A 24,109-nucleotide genomic window follows, 5' to 3' on the forward strand; every position below is an offset into this window, starting at 1 on the left:
ACTTCCGGTTCCCCTGCCACTCAGGCAAATGGCTTCCGGAAGTCCCGCCCCATCCTGCCAGGCCTTGGCTTAGCTCGCCTCTCCTCACTTTCTTTCTGCAGGAGCTCGCTGCCGGCGCCCAGGTGTCCTGACACGCCCCGCAAGGTTCCACGCTTTGTTCTCTATCCTGCCCTCGTTTTGCATGTAGTCTGCGTGACTTGGGCCTCTATCTTTCCTACGGCTGCATCCCTCAGTCCTGCGTTCATGTCACCGTAGTGTGGAGATGGCATTCGGGACAATGTGCTGTGACCTCGCACTGACGCCATTCCCTTCCCACCCCGCCAACCTGGCTTCCTCCTCCACCCCATGGAATAAACCAGATTGCTGCCAGTGGGAGGGAAATAGGGCCCCAAGGTTAATGAGGCAGTCCCTTACATTTATGGGTGGAATTTCTGTTTATGATGAATGTATGGATTTTGGATGACCACCTCTTAAGGTGATACTATAGGGGGATGGAGAGACAGTCTTTTCCTTAGAGATCCACCCAGTTTCGGGGAAGACATATATATATATATATATATATATATATATATATATACACATACAGTTAATATTAAAAAGATGATTGCTAAATCCTATATAAATGCGGAATCTATAACAGAGAGGAGGGGCAAAAGATGTACGCAGGCTATGAAAACGTTTGGTGGAGCAGGGCCCTGAGCTGGCCCTTTAAAAATGGATAGGATTCGTTAAGACCCTTGTCTGAATTGGTAGAGCCTTCCAGAGTTCTGAAAATGATCAGGGGGGTCGGTTTTGCAGACAAAACCCGTTAAGAATTACTGTGAAAACCTGGAAGCCTAAAGTTTTAAGATATGTCAAATTATTTTTCAGGTGACCTGTACTGTCAAATAGTACTACATTTATCAGACGTATATAATCCAAAATAATTTGTCCACCTATAAAACGCTAATTTACCTCGGAATTCTCGTGCAGATGTTCACACAATTTATGGCACACCAGCAGGTAAATGTTTGTTGCTTTAAACGTTTTATCAAAAAGAATTTGTGTTTGGGGAACTCAAATGATGCAGCTTGAATTAGTCTCCAGGGATAAATCCATAGGATCCTGAATTTCTTCAGTTTTAACACTCAACACACTTTAATGTAATTACTACTTCAATACACTGTCTTCCCTGCTATACTCTAAGCTCTGAGGGAGCAGAGACCTTGTTGTGTGGATTCCCAGCACCTGGCATGCTGCCTGATGCATAGCAGACACTCATTAAGTATTGCTCAACCAGGAATGAATGATCAAGCGTTGAATTTGTGCCTATGTGGAACCTATGAACTATCTTTATACTTACTTGTTTTCAACTTTTTAATTAATAAACATAAACAAGGGAAGTGTGCCCCAGGGAACACTAGAGCTGGTTAAATTAGCCTCTGCTAATATTTGAATACCTCTGTGGCTCAGGCAGTTTTTAGTGTTTTGGCAAAATCTGAATGTCACCGAACCCTGAAATTTATTGATGTTGTCTCCTAATATGTCTGTTTTAGCTTTCTAAATATTTCATTTAAACAATGCAGGCGGTAGAGTGGAAAGGACCCTAAACTAAGCTTCAGGGTACCCTGGGTTCTTCTCTGAAGGCTATTGCTCACTTTACTTCTTTGAGCCTTTGTTTCTTAATGTGTAAGGTGAAAGGGATGGACTAGGTCATTGCTGAGGTTCTTTTTAGCTCTAAGCCTCCACTATCCCCTCAGTTCCTTGCAGGAACATAATTCTGGGGCATACAACGCTATCTCACTCCTCACTTCCCACACACAACCTCCCCTTCCCCTGGGCCCCATTCAGGGTCTGTGTTTTCCATACAGTTTTCCATATCACCATACAGCTGGTGATAGGTAAAAATAGCTGTTTTCTGACTATGAGACAAATTGACTGAAAGCTATCAGGAGAGCTTGCTCTTCAAGTTGTCTTTCCATTAATGATGATGGGTTTAATGATTCCATCCGGATTCTTTCTGGTTTCGCTCATGACTGCATGCCAACCCAAAGGGAGGAAATATAGAAACCCTGACAAAAGGTCTATGGACTGATTGGTGTAACGTAAACATGATCAAATGTAAACCTAGGACGTTGAGAATGAGTGTCAAAACACCACCCAAGTGGCCTGGAATTTAGGAGACTGTTTGACATTTCATCACTTACAGTAATTAAACTGGGAGACTTCAGGGGACCTGGCATTTCAGATATGAAAAGAAGGAAGAAAAGCTATGTGGACTGAGAATGGACACACAGTGTGAATTCAGGGAATTTCTGTGGGTAGAATGCAAGGTCTGATGGTTTATAGAAAAAGTTTCAGAGTTTTATTTATTGTTAAAACAACATTAAGAAATGTTTCAACAGGAAAAATTTTTTTCACTCCCATTCTTACAAATTAACACATTTTCATTTGCCTCGATTTATTTCAATCAGTAACCATATGGTCAGTAAGTATTTTATTTCTCAATTTTAAGATCTTTGTGGTCAGGTCAAGATATTGTTAGAAATAATGTAAAGACAATGGAATATTACTCAGCAGTAAAAAGAAACAAAATTGAGTTATTTGTAGTGAGGTGGATGGACCTAGAGTCTGTCATACAGAGTGAAGTAAGTCAAAAAGCGAAAAACAAATACCGTATGCTAACGCATATATATCAAATCTAAAAAAAAAAAAATTGGTACTGATGAACCTAGTTGCAGGGCAGGAATAAAGATGTAGACATAGAGCATGGACTTGAGGACATGGGGTGGGAGAGGGAAGCTGGGGTGAAGTGAGAGTAGCATCGACATATATACACTACCGAATGTAAAATAGTTGGCTAGTGGGAAGCAGCAGCATAGCACAGGGAGATCAGCTTCTTGCTTTGCGATGACCTAGAGGGGTGGGATAGGGAGGGTGGGAGGGAGGCTCAGGAGGGAGGGGATATGGGGACATGTGTATGCGTATGGCTGATTCACTTTGTTGTACAGCAGAAACTAACACAATATTGTGAAGCAATTATACTCCAATAAAGATCTATTAAAAAAAAAAAGAACATATTATATAACAACATTTTTGTCTTCCCAACTGAAAATTGTTAATTTGTCATATTCTTATATTTTTTTAACTGTGTGTGTGTGTGTGTGTGTGTGTGGTTTAATATCATTATAAACTCATGGATTGAAACACATTTGATATGTTTCATTCATTGCAATTATTTTTCTTATTGATAACCAGATTGCCCCAAAATAATCCCATTCAAGTTGGCTCCTGAGTCATTTTGACATGACCAAACATTGATCCGCTTTCTGTCACTTTAGTTTTGCTTTTTCTACAATTTCAATAAATAGAATCATAGAGTAGAGTCAACTTTTGTTTCTGGTTTCTTCCTGTTAACATGATATGTTAAGATTCATCCATGTTGTTGTGTGTACCAGTACATAGTTCACTCCTTTTTTTTGCCAAGTAGTGTTCTGTTGATGGATATTCTACAATTTGTTTATCCAGTCAATAGTTAATGGACATTTGGGTTGTTTCTGGTTTTGCTTATTATAAATAAAATGAGGATGGAAGTTCATGTAGAAATCTTTGTGTGGACATGTGTTTTCCTTTTTGGATCTCTTGGACCTAGGACTGGAAATGCTGAGTCATATGACAAGTGTATGTTTAGCATTATAGTAAACTTCCCATCTGTTTTCCAAAGTGGCTTATCATTTTACACCCCCATCAGCAGACTGTGAGAGTTCCAATTGCTCTGTATCCTTGGCAATACACAATATTATCAATTAAAAAAACTTCAGCCATTCTAGTTGTTATGATATCTTATGGTGGTTTTAATTTGCATTTCCCTGATGATATTAAGCATCTTTTCATATTCTTTTTGGCCATTTATATATCTTCTTTTGCAAAGTGCCTGTTCAACTCTTTTGCCCATTAAAAAATATTAGGTTATTTTTCTTATTACTGAGTCGTAAAAGTTCTTCTATATTCAGAACAAAAGTTCTTTGTCAATATATTTATTTCAGACATTTTTTTCTCCCAATCTGTGGCTTGTGTTTTCATTTTCTTAAGTGTCTTTTTGTTTGCTTTTTTTTAAATTTTTGTTTTGTTTTTTGGCCATGCCACTCGTCATGCAGGATCTTAACTGGACCACCAGGGAATTCTCTACAGTATCTTCTGAAGAACAGAAGTTTTTAACTTTGGTAAAATACAGTTTATCATTCTCTTTCATTTATGGTGTGTTATTTTTTGTGTTCTATTTAAGAAATCTTTACTATTAGTTATCAATACAATAGAGTTTCTCCCATGTTTTCTCCTAGAAGTTTTATATCTTTAAGTTTTACATTTCAGTTAGTAATCCTTTTTAAGGTAATTTTTGTGTATAGTGTGAAGTAAAGAACAAAGTTAATTGTTGTGCATATGGATGTTCAATTGTTCCGGCGCAATTTATTTATTTGTTTATTTATTTTTGGCTACGTTAGGTCTTTGTTGCTGCGCATGGGCTTTCTCGGCGAGCGGGGGCTGTTCTTCATTGCGATGCGCGGGCTTCTCGTTGCGGTGGCTTCTCTTGTTGCGGAGCACGGGCTCTAGGTGCATGGGCTTCAGTAGTTGTGCCGCACAGGCTCACTAGTTGTGGCTTGTGGGCTTAGTTGCTCTGCGGCATGTGGGATCTTCCCGGACCAGGGCTTGAACTCGTATCCTCTGCATTGGCAGGTGGATTCTTAACCACTGCGCCACCAGGTAAGTGCTCCATTGAATTATTGACATCTTGGCTGCTGTATTGTAAGACAATTGGCTATATATGTGTGGGTCAATTTTGGACTTATATTCTGTTCCATTTATATTTATGTCTATCTTTATATCAATACCAGACTATCACAATTTCTGTAACTATATAGTTACTCTTGAAATCAGATAGTGTAAGTCTTCTAGCTGTCTTCTTCAGAATTGTTTTGACTATCCTAGGTCCTTTGCATTTCCATATAAATTTTATTTAATTAATTAATTTTGGCTATGCTGTGTGGCTTGTGGGATATTAGTTCCCCCACCAGGGATTGAACCCCAGGCTCCCCAGCAGTGAAAGCACCGAGTCCTAACCACTGGACTGCCAGGATATTCCCTCCATATAAATTTTAGAATCATGTTCTTGATTTCTACAAAAAGCCTTTTGAAATTTTGACTGGAATACATTGAATACATATTTAGGGGAGAACTGAAAACAACATTGACTCTTCTGATTCATGAATACTGTTTATTGTGCCATCATTTTAGATCATCTTTAATTTTTCTCAGCAAATTTTGTAACTTTCATTGTACAGGTCTATATATTTAATAAATTTATCCTTAAGTACATATATCCTTCACATTCATAAGAACATTTTTCTGAGGTCTTAGAGAACACCCCATTTTTGGGAACCCTACAATAGCATTTACTCTCTGATTAAATGTACCTGAAAAATTTAAACAATCAGCTTGATATCTGTAATGAATGTAACAATGTGCTTGAGAAGGAGTTAAGAACCTCAATGCCAGGCCAAAATACATACCCCGTCTAGACATCTGGCTAAGTGCTTTGCTTTCATTGCCCACCAACCTTCAAGATAGTTTCATTCAAATTTCCACCTCATTAAAAATGACAAATCCTTATATCATGGATTTTTAGGGTCTCTCTCAAGATAAAACCCTGAGTTCTGAGTGCCAATAGTCCATGGCTGTTTCTATCACAATGTCTACCTTTCTCTTACCCATGTGTTTACAAGTCTCTCTCCCTGACTAAATGAGTTCTTCTGGGGTAGGAGCCTTGTTTGCTTGTAACCCCAGTACCAGGAAGTGCCAGGCATAATAAATATTTTTTGGTAAATATTTGATGGATGAATAGTCAAGGTTAATTTTCAGGTCTCAAGAAAGAAGACCGTTAAAGCTGAGGGGAGCAGATGGTGGAAGCGAGGTCAAGAATAGGAATCAGCACCTGGAATCCTAAAAGACTGCAGTGCAGTGGGAAGTTGGAACACAGGAGGTAACCGGGCATCATCCAAATTAGTTCTGGCAGACAGTTTCTTGCATCTTCTTGTATGTTTTAAAAAGCTGGATATTCGTAAAGGCAATGTCCAAGTAATTGACAAAGTCATCTTAGGCCCACTGAATTTCTTTTCATTTCAGTAGATATTTATTTAATTCTTACTTATGTGTCAGGCACTCTGCTAAACAATGGGGAGAAAAATGAGTAAGGTAACATTTCTCTCCTCAAGGAACTCACTATCTAGTGATAGTGAGGACAAATGATTCTAATACAATACACAATGATAGAGGAGAGAATTGAATGTTCTAAGAAATGGAAGGAGGAGGTGGGGTGGTTAGAAAAGGTGTCTAGGAGAAAATGATGCCTGATCTGAATTTTTTTTAAGACAATTTTTAAAGAGCACTTTTAGGTTCACAGCAAAATGAGAAGAAGGTATAGAGATTTCCCATATACCTCTTGCCCACCCACATGGACAGCCTCCCCTACTATAACAGGATGGTACATTTGTTACAATTGATGAACCTACATTTAAAAATTTTTAATTTATTTATTATTATTATTTTTAACATCTTTATTGGAGTGTAATTGCTTCACAATGGTGTGTTAGTTTCTGCTTGATAACAAAGTGAATCAGCTATACATATACATATATCCCCATATCTCCTCCCTCTTGTGTCTCACTCCCACCCTCCCTATCCCACCCCTCTAGGTGGTCACAAAGCACGGAGCTGATCTCCTTGTGCTATGCGGCTGCTTCCCACTAGCCATCTATTTTACATTTGTTAGTATATATAAGTCCATGCCACTCTCACTTCATCCCAGCTTACCCTTCCCCCTCCCCATGTCCTCAAGTCCATTCTCTACGTCCTGCCCCTAGTTGATGAACCTACACTGACACATCATAATTACCCAAAGTCCATAAATTGCATTAGGGTTTACTCTTGGTATTGTACTTTCTGTGGGTTTGGACAAATGTATAATGATATGTATCCAACATTACAATATCACACAGTGTTTTCACTGCCCTAAAATTTCTCTGTGTTCCACCTATTCCTCCCTACCCGCTCCCTCTCCAAACCCTGGCAACCACTGTCTTTTTTTTAATGCCGCCATAGTTTTGCCTTCTCCAAACATCATGTAGTTGGAATCATACAGCATATGGCCTTTTCAGATTAGCTTCTTTTACTTAGTAACATGCATTTAAGATTCCTCCATGTCTTTTCATGGCTTGATAGCTCATTGCTTTTCAGTGATAAACAATATTCTATTGAATGGATATACCATTTGCCTTTTGAAGAATATCTTGGTTGCTTCCAAGTTCTGGCTATTATGAACGAAGCTGCCTTAAACATCCATGTGCAGGTATTCATGTGGACCTAGGTTTTCAACTCATTTGGGTAAATACCAAGAAGCATGATTGCTGGGTTATATGGTAAGAGTATGTTTAGTTTTGAAGAAACCACCAAATGGTCTTCCAAAGTGGCTAAACCATTTAGCATTCCCACCAGCCAATGGCATATTCTTCTCAGCACTTGATGTTGTCGGTGTTCTGGATTTTGACTTTTTTTTTTTTTTTGATCGCACAGTTCAGCATGCAGAACTACCCCCACCAGAGATGCAACCCGCAGTAGAAGCTCAGAGTCTTAACCACTGGACCACTAGGAAGTCCTGGATTTTGACTATTTTAATAGGTATGTAGTGATATTCTCGTTGTTTTATTTGCAATTCCCTAATGATGTATGATGTGGAGCATTTTTTCATATGTATATTTGCCGTCTGTATATTTTCTTTGGTAAGGAATCTGTTAAGGACTTTGGCCCATTTTTAAAATCAGGTTGTTTGTTTCTTTATTGTTGAGTTTTAAAAGTTCTTTATATATTTAGGATAACAGTCCTTTATCAGATGTCTTTTGCAAATATTCTCTCCCATTCTGTGGCTTGTCTTTTTAGTCTTTTGACATTGTCTTTTGTGGTACAGAAGTTTTTATTTTAATGGAGTCCAGTTTATCAATTATTTCCCTCATGGACTGTGCCTTTGGCATTGTATTTTTTTTAATTTATTTAGTCATTTATTTTTGGCTGTGTATTTTTTAAAAAATTTATTTAGTCATTTATTTTTGGCTGCGTTGGGTCTTCATTGCTTTCTCTAGCTGTGGTGAGTGGGGGCTACTCTTTGTTGTGGTGCACGGGCTTCTCATTGCGGTGGCTTCTTTTGCTGTGGAGCATGGGCTCTAGGTGTGCAGGCTTCAGTAGTTGCAGCATGCAGGCTCAGTAGTTGTGGCTCACAGGCTCTAGAGCGCAGGCTCAGTAGTTGTGGTGCACGGGCTTAGTTGCTCTGCGGCATGTGGGATCTTCCTAGACCAGGGCTCAAACCCATGTACCCTGCATTGGCAGGCGGATTCTTAACCACTGCACCACCAGGGAAGTCCCTTGGCGTTGTATTAATATCTAAAAGATCATCTAGGTTTTTCTTCTATGTTATTTTCTAGGAGTTTGCATTTTTCTTTATCTTTGGTTTTCTGTAGTTTGAAAATGCTATGCCTAGGTGTAGGTTTTTTACATCTATATTTCTCGTTGTTCTCCAATCTCCCTGGATCTGTGATTTTGTGTCTGACATTAATTTGGAGAAATTCTGAGTCATTATTGTTTCAAATATTCCTCTTGTTCCTTTCTCGATTTCTTCTCTTTTTGTTATTTCCATTATGCATATCTTATACTTTTTGTAGTTGTCCTACAGTCCTTGGATATCCTATTCTGTTTTTTTCAATCTTTATTCTCTTTGCTCTTCAGTTTTGGAGACTTCTATTGATACGTCCTCAAGCTCAGAGTTTCTTTCCTCAGCCATGACCAGTCTACTAATAAGCCATGAAAGACATTCTTCATTTCTGTTACAGTGTTTTTGATCTCTAGCATTTATTTTTGATTCTTTCTTAGAATTTCCATCTCTTTTCTTACATTACCCATCTGTTCTTGCATGCTGTCTACTTTATCCCTTAGAGTCCTTAGTACATTAATCATAGTTGTTCTAAATTCCAGGTCCGATCATTCTAACAACTCTGGTTAGATGTCTGGTTTCGATGCTTGCGCTATCTCTTCAAATTGCGGTTTGTTTTTTTTTTTGCTTTTTAATATGCCTTTTAATTTTTCTTGATTGCTGAACATGATGTACTAGCTAAAAGGAACTGCTATAAATAGGCCTTTAGTAATGTGATGGTAAGGTATGGGGGGAGTGGAAGCATTGTGTACCTGAACTGAGTCTTAAAGAATAAATAGGAAGGACTTCCCTGGTGGTGCAGTGGTTAAGAATCCACCTGCCAATGCAGGGGACACAGGTTTGATACCTGGTCTGGGAAGATCCCACATGCCACGGAGCAACAAAGCCTGTGTGCCACAACTCTTGAGCCTGCGCTATAGAGCCCGTGAGCCACAACTACTGAGCCTGCGTGCCGCAACTACTGAAGCCTGCACACACAGAGCCCGTGCTCTGCAACAAGAAAAGCCACCACAATGAGAAGTCCGTGCACCACAAGGAAGAGTAGTCCCCGTTCACTGCAACTAGAGAAAGCCCGCGTGCAGCAATGAAGACCCGACACAGCCAAAAATAAATAGATTAATAGATTAATTAAAACAAAAGAATAAGTAGGAATTGCCAGGTATAAAGCAGAGAGGGTAAAGGAGAGAAGTAAGGGGCCAGCAAGATTAAAGGCTTGAAGAGAAGAGGCAGCAGGAGAAAAATCTCCCTTGCTTAATATCTCTCAGGAGTAAAATATTATGGTGATAACTTCATATTAGCGGTCTCCTTCACCAGATTGGGATCATGCCTGACTCAGCTTTATTTTCTTCACTTTGACTAACACAGAGCATGGATTCTGTGTACAATGCGCTGTAAAACTAATAAATAATAATTTCCCAATGACATGGGACCTCTCTGCTGTCAGAGAATCACCCTGGACAAGCATAAGCTGGGCCTGGGGTCACATAAGTCCAGCCTCAGTCTTATACTGGTAAATAAATTAGAATTGCCTCAAATCATGGATGGTCCTATTACCACTATTCTTTCTACTATTACAGCTATCACATCATCTATCTAGCTAGCTAGCTAGCTATATCTATATATTTACATATATTTATATACAGATATATATAGATGGTAGTTTATATATATTATGTACTGCTTATGTATACATATAATATATATAAATATATAATTTATATACACACATATAATTACGACTTCAAATTTTAAAATTACTTTCATATACATTATCCTAGTTGATCCTACTATATTGATCCTAATACTACTATATTATGACTACTGTAAATAGAAAAGAGAGAAGTAACAACAAAGAGATTTTAGTCAATCAGTTAACAAATAGTTATGTGTCAGACTGTGCAGGCCACCTCAGGGATACAAAAGGCATATTGAAATAACAGAATTCATAGATAAAAGGATTATTTGGTCCAGCTGTCTCATTTTATAGACAAGTACTACAGGTACGGGAGGTCAAACTTTTTGGACCCTGCTTACAGACTCCAGGATTTCATAACAATCTAGTAGTAATGCTAAAATGAAAACATGTGAAACAATTCAAAAGCAATTAGGCAGTGAATAGTATCGTCCTGACAGAAGGGGAAAAAATCCGTGAAGAAGTAAGATGACAGAACTAAGTATCAGACACAGTCCTGGGAACTTCCATATGATCTTTATTAATCCTCAGAAAACACATCATCATCATCATCATCATCATTTTATGATAAAACTAAAGCTGAAAGAAGTCAGGTAATTTACCAAAAGCCCCACAGCAAGTGGTGGATCTGGAATTCAGAGCCAGTTCCTTCTAAATCCAACACTTACGTTATTTAAACTTTTAACCACTGAAGTAGAACAGGCACGGCCTCTGTGTGGGATGAGAAAAAGCTTTTCAAAAGTGCTGAAAAGAAAAAAGTGCTGAAAAAAAAAGGAGAGTAGGATCAAAGTAAGCAGGGCATTGCAAAGAGGAAATTGTTACGTAGATAGGCAATAGGGAACGTTTGCAGGCACTTAAGTATAAGGAGTAACATAATCATTATCGGGGAACTTGAAAGTTAGAAGGCATCTCAGGTGAGAAGTCATGTAGAAATCTATTTATAGCACAACTTACAGATATTTACTCAAATTCTGATTTAAGTAGTCACTTGACAGGGAATTTTCTTCTAAGGCCAGCGTATTACTCGCCAGCCCTAATTATTGATAGCTCTTTGGTAAGCATACTTTGTATTTCTTCAATCAAAAGAACATAACAGCTCAGGACCAAGCTCAGAGCTTTGTGGCTCACTGCTGGAGATCTTCTAAGTTAAATCAAAGGCAAGAATCCACACCTGTGCATCCACCCATTCTTTCACAATACTCACTGAATGTTTCTGTGTGCTGGTCGCTTTCTAGCGGATGGGGCTACAGAGCTCTCTGCCCTCTTGGAGCTTCACTATGCCCTCTTACTTGATAGGATTTTCAGTATCACCAAACCATTTTGGATTTTTGTGCCTTCCCTCCTAACACACCAAACTTGTTAAAAGAGTTCTTTCTTTTTAACACTACATTGGGGTCACAGAGTAAAATTCTCCAACTGCCATCTGTTTATGTCAGCTAAGTACCATAAAGAAGTTTCCACCATAATGATCCTCTGGAGCTAGGAAAACTACCACGAGACCTAAATCTTTGGCTGGTCATTAACGTCTAACTATGGTCTTTATTTCTTGTGGTGAAATAACATGCCTTTCCTTGCCTAATCCCTTCCTGGTGTGTATCAACATTATTTAATGTCTTCTAATTCAGTCATTTTTTATTTTATTTATTTATTTATTAAAAAAAATTTTTTTGGTTGCATTAGGTTTTTGTTACTACATGTGGGCTTTCTCTAGTTGCGGCGAGCGGGGGCTACTCTTCATTACAGTGTGCGGACTTCTCATTGCAATGGCTTCTCTTGTTGCAGAGCACAGGCTCTAGGCACGCAGGCTTCAGTAGTTGCAGCATGCAGCCTCAATAGATGTGGCATGCAGGCTCAGTAATGTGGCGCAAGGGCTTAGTTGCTCTGCAGCATGTGGGATCTTCCCGGACCAGGGCTCGAACCTGTGTCCCCTGCATTGGCAGGCAGATTCTTGACCACTGTGCCACCAGGGAAGTCCTCAGTCACTTTTAAAATAAATATGCCTATAAACATTGAACTTTAAAAAATCTTACTTATTTATTCCATTCACTCTGCTGTTGTAGATAGCCAGTCAGCCAGAGGTATTAGTGCAATTTTCAAGGACTTAAGCTAAAATTTCTAAAATAAGGAAATTATCTAAGATCTTTATCAAAACCCTCTAGGATCCACCCACCTCTGTTACTTTTTTCATTAAGGTCTCTTGATTCCAGGTTCGAACTACACTCTTTTTAAAAAAAATTATTCTATTGAAGTATAGTTTATTTACAATGTTGTGTTAATTTCTGCTGTACAGCAAAGTGATTCAGTTATACATATATACACATTCTTTTTCATATTCTTTTCTATTACGGTTTATCACAAGATATTTAATATAGTTTCCTGTGCCAACTACACTCTTGAGAGTTCATCAAACAGTACCACAGTTGTCTAGCGCCTGTCTCTGGTCCCCTCCTCTTAATTTCCCTGTCTGAGCATAGGTCCGGAAGAGACCTTCCTCTTTCTTCCCCATCTTTCTGCCTTCCCCATCCTAAGTCCCCACATGCTCAGATGCAGGTACTTGGCCCATGACGTTGCCCTTTCCCTTTCTCTCCACCAAAAACTCCTGGGGTTCCTTGGCTCTGATTCTACAGTGCAGTGACTCACTCTCCTTTTCTCTTAAAGTCCAGTTTCCTTATCATGGCTTTGGGTTCCCTTCTCCCTTTTAGGTCCTGAACTGCCTCCCCAGCTTCATCTCCCACCCCTCCAGTCTACACTCCATCTGCTCCACCCTTCCATCTACCTGACTGTTCCCAGGCATTCTCCACTCATGCATTTTCCCTTGTCTTTGCTCTGGCTGTCCTCTGCCTTCAGTGTCCTTTTTACCATCCTTTACCCATGGAAATTCTACTTCTTCTTAAAGCTTTGCTGAGTCCTAATAGCCCTTCCTCTGTAAAGCTTCCCCTGCTTCCCCAGTTAGGACAAATCAGAACTGACTGCAGTTCCCCACTCTGCTTTTATTTTCCAGTGCTACCTGCTCAGGATATCTTTCTTCATGTAAAAGTTATCATATTATGTAGGTAAGGACTGTATTCTCAGCAAGGTATCACATTGGAAAACAATTGTTAAATTATTCGATCTAAGGTGTTAATTAGCTGATTAAGTTTAACTTACAAATATAGGAGGCAGGTAATCACAGTAGACAGACTATATCATTGAGAGTCAGGAGACCTGGATTTGGATCTCAGCTCTGATTCCTCCCTTTATCGCTCCTGACCTCCCTTTCTTCCTTCCCAAAATGAGGTTGGCAAAGTAAACACCAGCCAGGTCATGCAGGGCCTTGCAGCCCATGCTAACTGTAAACAGGAATCATTAAAAGATCCTAAGGAGAGGATTGAGAGGATCAGGTTTCTGCTTTGGAGGGATTTTTGGTTGGTTTGTTTGTTTTTGTAAAATATATATAACATTTACCACTTTAATTATTTTTAGGTGTACAGTTCAGTGGCATTAAGTACATTCACATTGTTGTGAAACTATCACCACCATCCATCTCCAGAACTTTTTCATCTTCCTAAAGTTAGAGTCGGTATCTATTAAAAAATAACTCCGCATTCTCCTCTCCCCCTACCCCTGGCAACCACCATTCTACTTTCTATCTCTATGAATTTGACTCTTCTAGGTACCTCATATGAATGGAATCATACAGTATTTGTCCTTTTGTGTCTGGCTTATTTCACTCAGCATCATATCTTTAAGGTTCATCATGTTGTAGCATGTGTCATAATTTCCTTCATTTTTAAGGCTGAAGCATATTCTATTGAATGTATATACAAAAAACCCCCTCATGTTTTGTTTATCCATTCATACATCAGTGGACATTTGTGTTTTTTCCATCTTTGGCTATTGTGAATAATGCTCCTATGAATGTACAAATATCTGTTCAAGTCTTTGCTTTCAATTCTTTTGAATACATACCCATAAGTAGAATTGCTGGATTGTATGGTAATTCTTTTGTTTGTTTGTTTGGACGTGCTGCACGGATTTTAGGATCTTAGTTCCCTGACCAGGGATTGAACCCGGGCCCTCAGCTGTGAAAGTGCGGAGTCCTAAATACTGGACCACCAGGGAATTCCCTAATTCTTTAATTTTTTGAGGAACTGCCATACTGTTTTTCACAGTGGCTTCACCATTTTCCATTCCCATCAGCAATGCACAAGGGTTCCAATTTCTGCATATCTTTGTCAACACTTGTTCTTTTCTTTCCTTTTCTTTCTCCCTTCCTTCCATCCTTCCTCTTTCTTTTTCTTTCTTTCTTTCTTTCTTTCTTTCTTTCTTTCTTTCATCTCTCTCTCTTCCTTTCTCCCTCTCTCCCTCCATCTCTCCCTCCCTCCTTCCCTTCCTTCCTCTTCCTTCTTTCTTCTTTCTTCCTTCCTTCTCCCTTCCCTTCTTCTTTTCCTCTTTTACTTTTCTTTTCCCTTTCTTCTTTCTTTTTCTTTCTTTCTCTCATCATCCTAATGAATGTGAAGTGGTATCTCATTGTGGTTTTTTTTTTTTTTTTTTTTTGCAGTACGCGGGCCTCTCACTGTTGTGGCCTCTCCCGTTGCTGGAGCACAGGCTCTGGACGCGCAGGCTCAGTGGCCATGGCTCACGGGCCCAGCCACTGCGCAGCATGTGGGATCTTCCCGGACCGGGGCACGAAACCGTGTCCCCTGCATCGGCAGGCGGACTCTCAACCACTGCGCCACCAGGGAAGCCCCCTCATTGTGGTTTTGATTTGCACTTCCCTAATGATTAGTGATGTTGAGCATCTTTTCATGTGCTTATTGACCATCTGTATATCTTTTTTGGAGAAAAAGTCCATTCAAGTCCTTTGCTCATTTTTAATTGGTTTGTTTGTTTTTCTGTTGATGAGTTGTAGGAGTTCTTTGTATTTTGGATATTAATCCTTTATCAGGTATTTGCAAATATTTTCTCCCACTCCATGGGTTGTCTTTTCACTCTGTTGATAGTGTTCTTTGATGCACAAAGTGTTTTGTTTTTTTTATAAATTTATTTATTTACTTATTTATTTTTGGCTGTCTCGGGTCTTCGTTTCTGTGCGAGGGCTTTCTCTAGTTGTGGCAAGTAGGGGCCACTCTTCATCTCGGTGTGCAGGCCTCTCACTGTCGCAGCCTCTCTTGTTGTGGAGCACAGGCTCCAGACACACAGGCTCAGTAGTTGTGGCTCATGGGCCTAGTTGCTCCGCAGCATGTGGAATCTTCTCAGACCAGGGCTCAAACTCGTGTCCCCTGTATTGGCAGGAAGATTCTCAGCCACTGCGCCACCAGGGAAGCCCCACAAAGTGTTTTTAATTTTGATGAAGTCCAATTTATTTATTTTTTCTTTTGTTGCCTGTGGTTTTGGTGTTGTATCCAAGAAATCATTGCCAAATCCAATGTCATAAAGCTTTTCTTCTAAGAGATTTATAGTTTTAGCTTCTACGTTTAGATCTTTCATCCATTTTGAGTTATTTTATTTTATTTTTTTTTTGCGGTACGTGGGCCTCTCACTGCTGTGGCGTCTCCCGTTGCGGAGCACAGGCTCCAGACGTGCAGGCTCAGCGGCCATGGCTCACGGGCCCAGCCACTCCGCGGCATGTGGGATCTTCCCGGACCAGAGCACAAACCCGCGTCCCCTGCATCGGCAGGCGGACTCTCAACCACTGCGCCACCAGGGAAGCCCCTTGAGTTAATTTTTGTATACGGTGTATGGTAAGAGTCCAATTTCATTCTTTGGCATGTGGATATCCAGCACCATTTGTTGAAAATCCACTTTCTGTTTTTAAAAGATCATTTTGGTTACTTTATGAGGATGCATTGTGGGGGTAAAGGTAGAAGCAGGGAGAAGAGTCAGAAGGGTATCACAGTAGTCCAGGTGAGAGATGATAGTGTAGAGATGATAATGATGTAGAAATATGGTAGATAAAGTAAATAGCAGTAGACATGGAGAAGAGAAAATGGATTTTAAAATATTTTGGAGGTAGAACTGATAGCATCTTCTCATGCCTCGAATATAAGATAGCAGGGAAAGGAAGGATAAAGACTTACTTAAATGTTTGACTTGAGTTTCAGGGGGGATGGAAGTGACTGTGTGAACTCAGTTAAGTCACTTTCAGCTGTCTGAGCCTCAATTAGTTTATTTGCAAAATGGCAAAAATAGTAAAAATATCAACCCCACCATATCACATAATTGAAAGGGTAATATAAGATAATAAATACGAAAAAATTTTGAAACATTTAAAGCAATAAAACAAGTAGGGGCTGATTGCATTTTCATTGTGGAATTTGGATTTTAACAGAGGGATTCATGGAGACAATAGACTAATTTAACCTCAAGGAATAATAACATTGATGGCGGAATTTCAGACGCTGTAGTTATCACTCAAGCAAAGACCTTTTCTGGTGTCTCTCAAATCACAACATGCAGGTAATTACCGCATTCCCCAGACTTTCTAGTCATACAGTTTGGTCATAGCTCTACTTTACAGAATTGTAATTGAACCAGGGGCTTAATAACAACAAAAGTCACATTTGCACAGTACCTCATAGCTTTAAAGTCCCTTTACCATCTTATTTAATGCTCACTTAACCCTGTGATTTGGTATTATTATTCCTCATTTTCAGATGAGAAAACTCAGAGGTTGAATAACTTGGCCACTATTCGCCAGTAAGTGAAGGACATGTGATTCAAACCAGGTCTTTTGACTCAAAATACTATGTTTCTACTACACCAAGAATGTAAGGCTACACAAATCCTACATTTCGTCTTTTAGATTCCCAAAGGTCCTCATGTTTTTCTTGGTTTGTTTTTCTAAACCCTTGGCAATTGTTGAAACATAAGACACGTGTTTCTCCATCTGGTTTTAGTGCCTTCATAAAATTAATAACGTAAGAGTATGATGGGCCCTTCCATATTAATTGAGAAAATATGACCATCCTACAAATTTTATTGACTTTGTGGTCCCATCATAATGGTATACTTGGGTTTTATCCGAGTAGATCAAGCACTGGAAAATCCATTTACTCACCACGAATAAAGTAGTGTCAGTTCAGTTTGATTTATTTTCTGCAAGTCTGTAAGAGTATCCCTAATTGTAGCAACTGTTGCCCTCAGCTTGCCCCCAGAGGTAGGTATAGAAGACCTTTAAACTGTGGGCAGACTCATATCAGCTGAGGATCTTGTTAAAATGTAGGTTCTGACACAATAAGCTTAGGGTAGGTCCTGTGATTATGTATTTCTAACAAGCTAGTAGATGATACCCCAGCTGTTGGTCCTTGAACCCATATTCTGAGTAGCAAGGACCTAGACAAACCCAGGGGCTACAGTCTCTCTGGTGTTAGTCTTGCTCCAGTGGTGAGTCCTTGGAGCTGAAGCCTACCATCCCAGCTCTAGCTCTATGTGATTTCTGGATTAGTCCTTTAGTTCTCCTCACTGAAACTATAGGCCTATCCTGAACCTCACCATTGGGTTAAGTGACAACCTATACAATTCTTCCCAGACTACCCTTTCTGGGGGCGAGGCCCCATCTCTGGTCCTCCTCATTAGGTTCTGTTTCAAACTAATGGCTTGATTATTAACATTGTCATGGTGCGTTGGTGCTTGCTATCTTGTCTCACCCCGAAGATAGAGCCTCTTGGATCTCAGTGTTGACTCAGAGGGAGACAGGATTTACCATGCCTTCACTGACATTGACCTGAATCACTGGTCACCCTCCACAGGGAGCCTGTCTAGACTCCCTCACCCTGATTCCACTTGTTTCTGGCAAGAGATGAGGTAAAGACTTGTAGGTAGGATTTGACGGGAGTGAGACCGGAGGTAAGAAGGTTCTGAATTAATATGGCAAACTGAGCACATCCATCTAATTTCAGTCCCTCTCAAAGCACGACTAGCAATACAGTAATGGTATTTTTAAAAGGAAAAAGACTCACTAGGACAGGAAGAACAGTAGGTAATAATCAAAGCGTTATTAGTTTGAAAGAACAGAGTAGGCTCAATGCCTAACTGGCAGTGGGCAAATCTGAGAGCCAACCTGAATTACATCACAAAATCCTCAGAAGGCACAGGGGTTGACAGCACTAAGTACCTCTGGAACTGGGGGTGGGGGTGGGGCTGGACTAAAATGAGGAGGGTTGTGTGGAAGCTAAATGCGAAAGATAGATTTCCCACTCCATAGCATTGGTTGAGCCTGTCCCTCATCCCAGGAGAATATTTGAGTTATATTCTCTGGAGAAGGTAAAACAGAGAGGTTCTGGACTGGAGGACGGGAGGCACAGTAAAGCAGGAGGATGAAATGACTCTTCATATACTGAATGCTGGGTACGCAGAGTCCCTAACCTTTTTTCCCACTTGGCTCCCAGAACATACACCTTTACTATCAAGGCAGGTGGTTGAAAGAAATTTCTCTGGGGAATCTTGTTCTCAACAAATGACCCATGCAGTTCACCCCTATAGTGAAGCTCAAAGTCAGCAAGCCCCACGGATGTGCTCAGAGATTTCAACAGATATTTATTTCCTCATTCTTTTTTTTTTTTTGCGGTACGCGGGCCTCTCACTGTTGTGGCCTCTCCCGTTGCGGAGCACAGGCTCCTGACGCGCAGGCTCAGCGGCCATGGCTCACGGGCCCAGCCGCTCCGCGGCACGTGGGATCTTCCCAGACCGGGGCACGAACCCGTGTACCCTGCATCGGCAGGCAGACTCTCAACCCCTGCACCACCAGGGAAGCCCTACTTCCTCATTCTTAACCAAGAGCCAAGCAGAAGCCAAAGTTACCAGATATCTGAGAAAAGACTCTAATATTGAAGACAGAGAACAAAACAAGAAAACGAAACACAAATTTTTTTCCATGATATTTTCATGGGAAAAAATGTAAATTTTTTGATACCTCAAAAAGAGTATCATGGGGACTTCCCTGGTGGCACAGTGGTTAAGAGTCCACCTGCCAATGATGGGGACTCAGGTTCGAACCCTGGTCTGGGAAGATCCCACATGCCATGGAGCAACTAAGCCTGTGTGCCACAACTACTGAGCCTGCGTACCACAACTACTGAAGCCTGCGCACCTAGAGCCTGTGCTCCGCAGCAAGTGAAGCCACTGCAATGAGAAGCCCATGCACCGCAACGAAGAGTAGCCCCCGCTAGCCACAACTTGAGAAAGCCCACGCGCAACAATGAAGACCCAACGCAGACAAAAATAAATAAATTAGTTAATTAATTAAAAAAAAAAGAAAACGAGGGCTTCCCTGGTGGCACAGTGGTTGAGAGTCCGCCTGCCAATGCAGGGGACACGGGTTTGTGCCCCGGTCCGGGAGGATCCCGCATGCCGTGGAGCGGCTGGGCCCGTGAGCCATGGCCACTGAGCCTGTGCATCCGGAGCCTGTGCTCCGCAATGGGAGAGGCCACGACAGTGAGAGTCCCTCGTACCGCAAAAAAAAAAAAAAAAGAGTATCATGGTAGGGAATTCCCTGGCAGTCCAGTGGTTAGGGCTCAGCGCTTTCACTGCCAACGGCCCGGGGAACTAAGATCCCACAAGCTGCGTGGCATGGCCAAACAAACAAACCAAAAAAGAGAGAGAGAGAATATATAAGGTGAAGCCCACCTAAAATGTATTGTTGGAGAATGGTGTGGAGATCTTGGACACCAAGATCTAATGGGTGTCCTCGTTGCTACAGGGTGTCATTGCTTGTAGGCCTCTCATAGGACAGAGCTAGGAAATAACCGTATCTGTACCTATATGTGTATACACAACACTATCATCATCTCTCAGTATCTGTGTTAAGCTAAACACGAGTTCATACTAATAGCTCTCACTATAATCCAGTATCACATGGTTCACTCTAGCTTTCCCTCCTTTCCTAACTGTACCCTCTCACTCCAACAGTAAGAAAGCGGGTTCCCATCGTCTGCCATTCATATACTTATTTGTTCATTCCCGGTCTATGCGTAGAGTGGTTTTAGAATTGTTAACCCATACCTCCAAGGAAAACGACTTTATCAACCTGAGGACAAAGCTTAAGTATAGTTCCTTTTCAGTCTTCCAGTTTCCAGAGTTTCCAAAGTTACTTAAGTCAGCACCTCTTTTTCCTCACCCACTTCAGTGAAATAATGTCATTTATAATATAGATTCTTTTGTAATAGTCTATATTCCATCCTAGAATCTTCTGTCCTCCTGGTTGATTTTTTAAAATTTTCATACATTAAGATTCAGTCTTTGTGCTATAAAGTTCTACCAGTTTTTATAAATGGGTAGTGTCATGAACAGTATATATTTCAGGAATAAGGTGCAATAAAATATATGAAAAAAACCCTTAGGGTGGGCAAGGGAAGAAGATAAGGAAGAAGCAAATAAATAGATTGTAAATTATTGGCAACGTTCCATTTTTAACGTTAGACAGTGAATTCATTATATAAATAAATAAGACCATACTTGGATCAGGATCAGTGTTAGTAGCACATACATACCGAAGATTATGAATTATGATTATAAGCAAAGTGTATGGACTTCCTATCCCCATCAAGGAGGAAAAGGGGCCTTCTGGTTTCCCCAGATGTTTTAATCAAAAGGATCAGAAACTACCCAAGCATTCCTTGATGGATAAATGGACAAACAGAACGTAGTCTGTGTACAGTGCAATATTACTCAGCCTTAAAGAGTAAGGAGATTCTCTGGAATTCTCTGGTGGGCCAGTGGTTAGAACTCTGTGCTTTCAATGCCAAGGACTTGGGTTCAGTCCCTGGTCAGGGAACTAAAATCCCACAAGGTGAATGGCGTGGTAAAAAAAAAAAAAAAAAAAAAGGAAATTCTGTCACATGCTACAACATGGATGAACCTTGAGGACATTATACTAAGTGAAATAAGCCAGTCACAAAAGGACAAGCACTGTATGATTCCACTTACGTGAGGTACTAGAGTAGTCACATTTATAGAGATAGAAAGTAGAATGATGGTTACCAGGGGCTTGGAGAGGGGAATGGGGAGTTAGTGTTTAATAAGTACAAAATTTCAGTTGGGGAAGATGAAAACGTTCTGGAGATGGATGGCAGTGACAGTTGCACAACGATATGAATGCAACTTGCAACTTAATGCAACTGAACTGTGCACTTAAAAATAGCTAAAATGGGACTTCCCTGGTGGCACAGTGGTTGAGAGTCCGCCTGCCAATGCCGGGGACACGGGTTCGTGCCCCATTCCGGGAGAATCCCACATGCTGCGGAGCGGCTAGGCCCGTGAGCCATGGCCGCTGAGCCTGCACGTACGGAGCCTGTGCTCCGCAACGGGAGAGGCCACAACAGTGAGAGGCCCGCGTACTGCAAAAAAAAAGCTAAAATGGTGCATTTTGTGTTTTATATATATTATATTATATATATATATTATATATATATATAATATAATATATATATATAATCCAAAAAAAAAAAAGACAAAGACTGAAGAAACAAGTTTGCCCTTCCCCAATAGGAGTCTGAGTGAACTGGTATGTAGGGATTAAGACCATGTCTCCATGAGTTCTTTTACCCCAACATCAAGAGAGCAGAAGGGGTGTAATTCCCTGGTGGTCCAGTGGTTAGGACTCCACGCTTTCACTGGCTTTCACTGCTGTGTGCCCAGGTTCGATCCCTGGTCAGTGAACTAAGATCCCATAAGCCGTGTGGCATGGCCAAAAAAAAATAGAGAGTGCAGGGTGTGCCTGTGTAACTGGTCCGTGCACTGAACTAAGACCACACAACTCTCAGGTCTTCTATTCACATCATGTGATCAAAGAGGGGATCTCTAACCTTAGACTAACCCCTGGTTTCCTGAGAAATCCCAACTCCTTCAGCAGGTATCAAAGTGGATTCTGCATCTGGTATAAATGTGCCCCTCCACCAACAGGGCCAAGAGTGAACCTGAGCTCCTGAGAACTTGATTATAACCTTCCCCTTCCATCAGGCTTTCTACCTACATCATCAGAGAACAAGAGGGGTACATGAACTGGGACTGAGATCTTGAATCCCTAGACTTCCTTGCCTCTATTAACAGGGGTAAAAAATAATACCCAGACACCCACCACTCCCTATTCCCTAACCACACTGAACAGACTTGAACTTCTGCCTTGAATCCCTTGGAACTAATCCCATTATGTTTTTGATCTCTGTTTATATCAATCACCATGAAGTTGGGAGAGGCAATCCCTCGTGTGTCCTGGACATCCCTGCAGAGGGTACCAACTGTGAGACATATCCCATGTTATTGAGCAGTTTCGATAGTCAGAGGAGCAACTAAGTAGCTCAAGGTGACCACGGCGTGACTGCTGTTTGCTTGCTCAACTGTACCTTCTGCGGGGAGGGGGGCTGGCTTGTCTGCTGCTTACTATAAAAGATACTGAGGCTTGGGCCTGAAATTCTTAGCTGTGGCACAACCCACTGCATGTGCAGCATCCATCTGGGCCTATTGTATCATCCTGTGGGGCCTAAGGGCAAGGGGAATCAGCACAGTTAGGCTGATACTCCTGCTGTTTGCTGTGCTGTAAGAAACTGTTTTGCTCTGATCCATTAAGTTTCAATGTCAACTTTTAGCCACCAAGGAGTTGTGGCAGACCAACCTGCTTGCTTGCCTAGTTATCACCTTTGGAGTCTTGTTACTTCTTGCCTTCCTCAATGAGGTTGGGGTTCTTCCATGACACCCCGTATCCCACATTGGAAGCCCCATAAAGATTGGCATATCCCCTACTCTGTCCCCCCCCACCCCTCCCAACTCCTAAAATTCTTCCACTATTTACTCTAAATTTTATGATCCATTATCAGCAAAATCACCTATATTCTCAAATATTTCTTGAACATTCCCTTCATCTTTTTGCATTTAAAGTGGTGGCTGTATGTATATACTCCCACGACTGTCATATTATTGGGCCCGGACATCAGGTAGGTGTCCTGCTATTTTCAGATCATTCTCAGTCTTTCCTCCCTGAAAACCCCAAGCTCAGAATCTCATGTTTTCAGACATCACCCACTCTCTGTAATAGCTTCGGGCATCTTCTGATATTCTTCTCATCCCAATATACCCACCTCATGTATTTACTATTTTATTTTATTTCTTTACTTTTTTACTTTCAATGTCATTAGTTTTGTTTTCTTTACTTTTAGATGTCAAAGAAGGAACTGCATATCTATCAGTTCAACTCTCAGATGCAATAAGGCCACCTATGGTATCGTAATAAACTGAAATGTTTTTATTATCTTTTTTGCCTTTCCAAGAGAGGCAGTCTAATGATGAATACCGACCTCAATGCTTACTCACCTTGGGACCTTTCTGAGCATCAGTGACTCATCTACAGAATGGGATAAAACCACCAGGGCAATGAAGAAAATAAAGAGAAAAGCCACAGAACACAGGGTATTTGGTTAATGCTAGTCTACTTGGATCAGAATATTATTTGAGAGGAGGAGGAAAACCCATTTTCTCTTCCCACGTTGGATGATGTGACCCCTGCAGTTTTTAAAATAAATTTATTTATTTATTTATTTTTGGCTGCATTGGGTCTTCGTTGCTGCGCGTGGGCTTTCTCTAGTTGTGTCGAGCAAGGGCTACTCTTCATTGCAGTGTGCAGGTTTCTCATTGCGGTGGCTTCTCTTGCTGCGGAGCACGGGCTCTAGGCTTGCAGGCTTCAGTAGTTGTGGCATGGGGGCTCAGTAGTTGTGGCTTGCAGGCTCTCTAGAGTGCAGGCTCAGTAGTTGTGGTGCACGGGCTTAGCGGTTCGTGGCATGTGGGACCTTCCCAGACCAGGACTCAAACCCATGTTCCCTGCACTGGCAGGCAGATTCTTAACCACTGTGCCACCAGGAAAGTCCCACCCCTGCAGTTTTATGAACAAGACTTTAAAGAAGGAATTGACACACTTTTTCTGCCAAGAGCCAGAT

The 24,109-nt window shown here is 40.9% G+C and overlaps 1 long non-coding RNA gene across 6 annotated transcripts; it reads left to right on the plus strand.

The window, feature by feature from the left end:
- The first annotated feature begins 2 nt into the window (after positions 1-2).
- On the plus strand, positions 3-23,713 carry LOC109550969 (uncharacterized). Of its 6 annotated transcripts, none has more exons than XR_012333318.1 (10): positions 3-144; positions 871-1,002; positions 4,137-4,202; positions 4,482-4,740; positions 5,896-6,016; positions 7,606-7,710; positions 14,746-15,928; positions 16,516-22,234; positions 22,369-22,485; positions 23,336-23,713. It is a non-coding gene; the product is annotated as an uncharacterized lncRNA (long non-coding RNA). The 6 variants fall into 6 exon arrangements; XR_012333317.1 differs by having other exon boundaries at positions 16,516-16,643; positions 16,841-22,485; XR_012333320.1 differs by having other exon boundaries at positions 8-144; positions 16,516-16,643.
- The last annotated feature ends 396 nt before the right edge of the window (positions 23,714-24,109 follow it).

Source organism: Tursiops truncatus, chromosome 8 (assembly GCF_011762595.2).
Source record: "Tursiops truncatus isolate mTurTru1 chromosome 8, mTurTru1.mat.Y, whole genome shotgun sequence".
NCBI lineage: Eukaryota > Metazoa > Chordata > Mammalia > Artiodactyla > Delphinidae > Tursiops > Tursiops truncatus.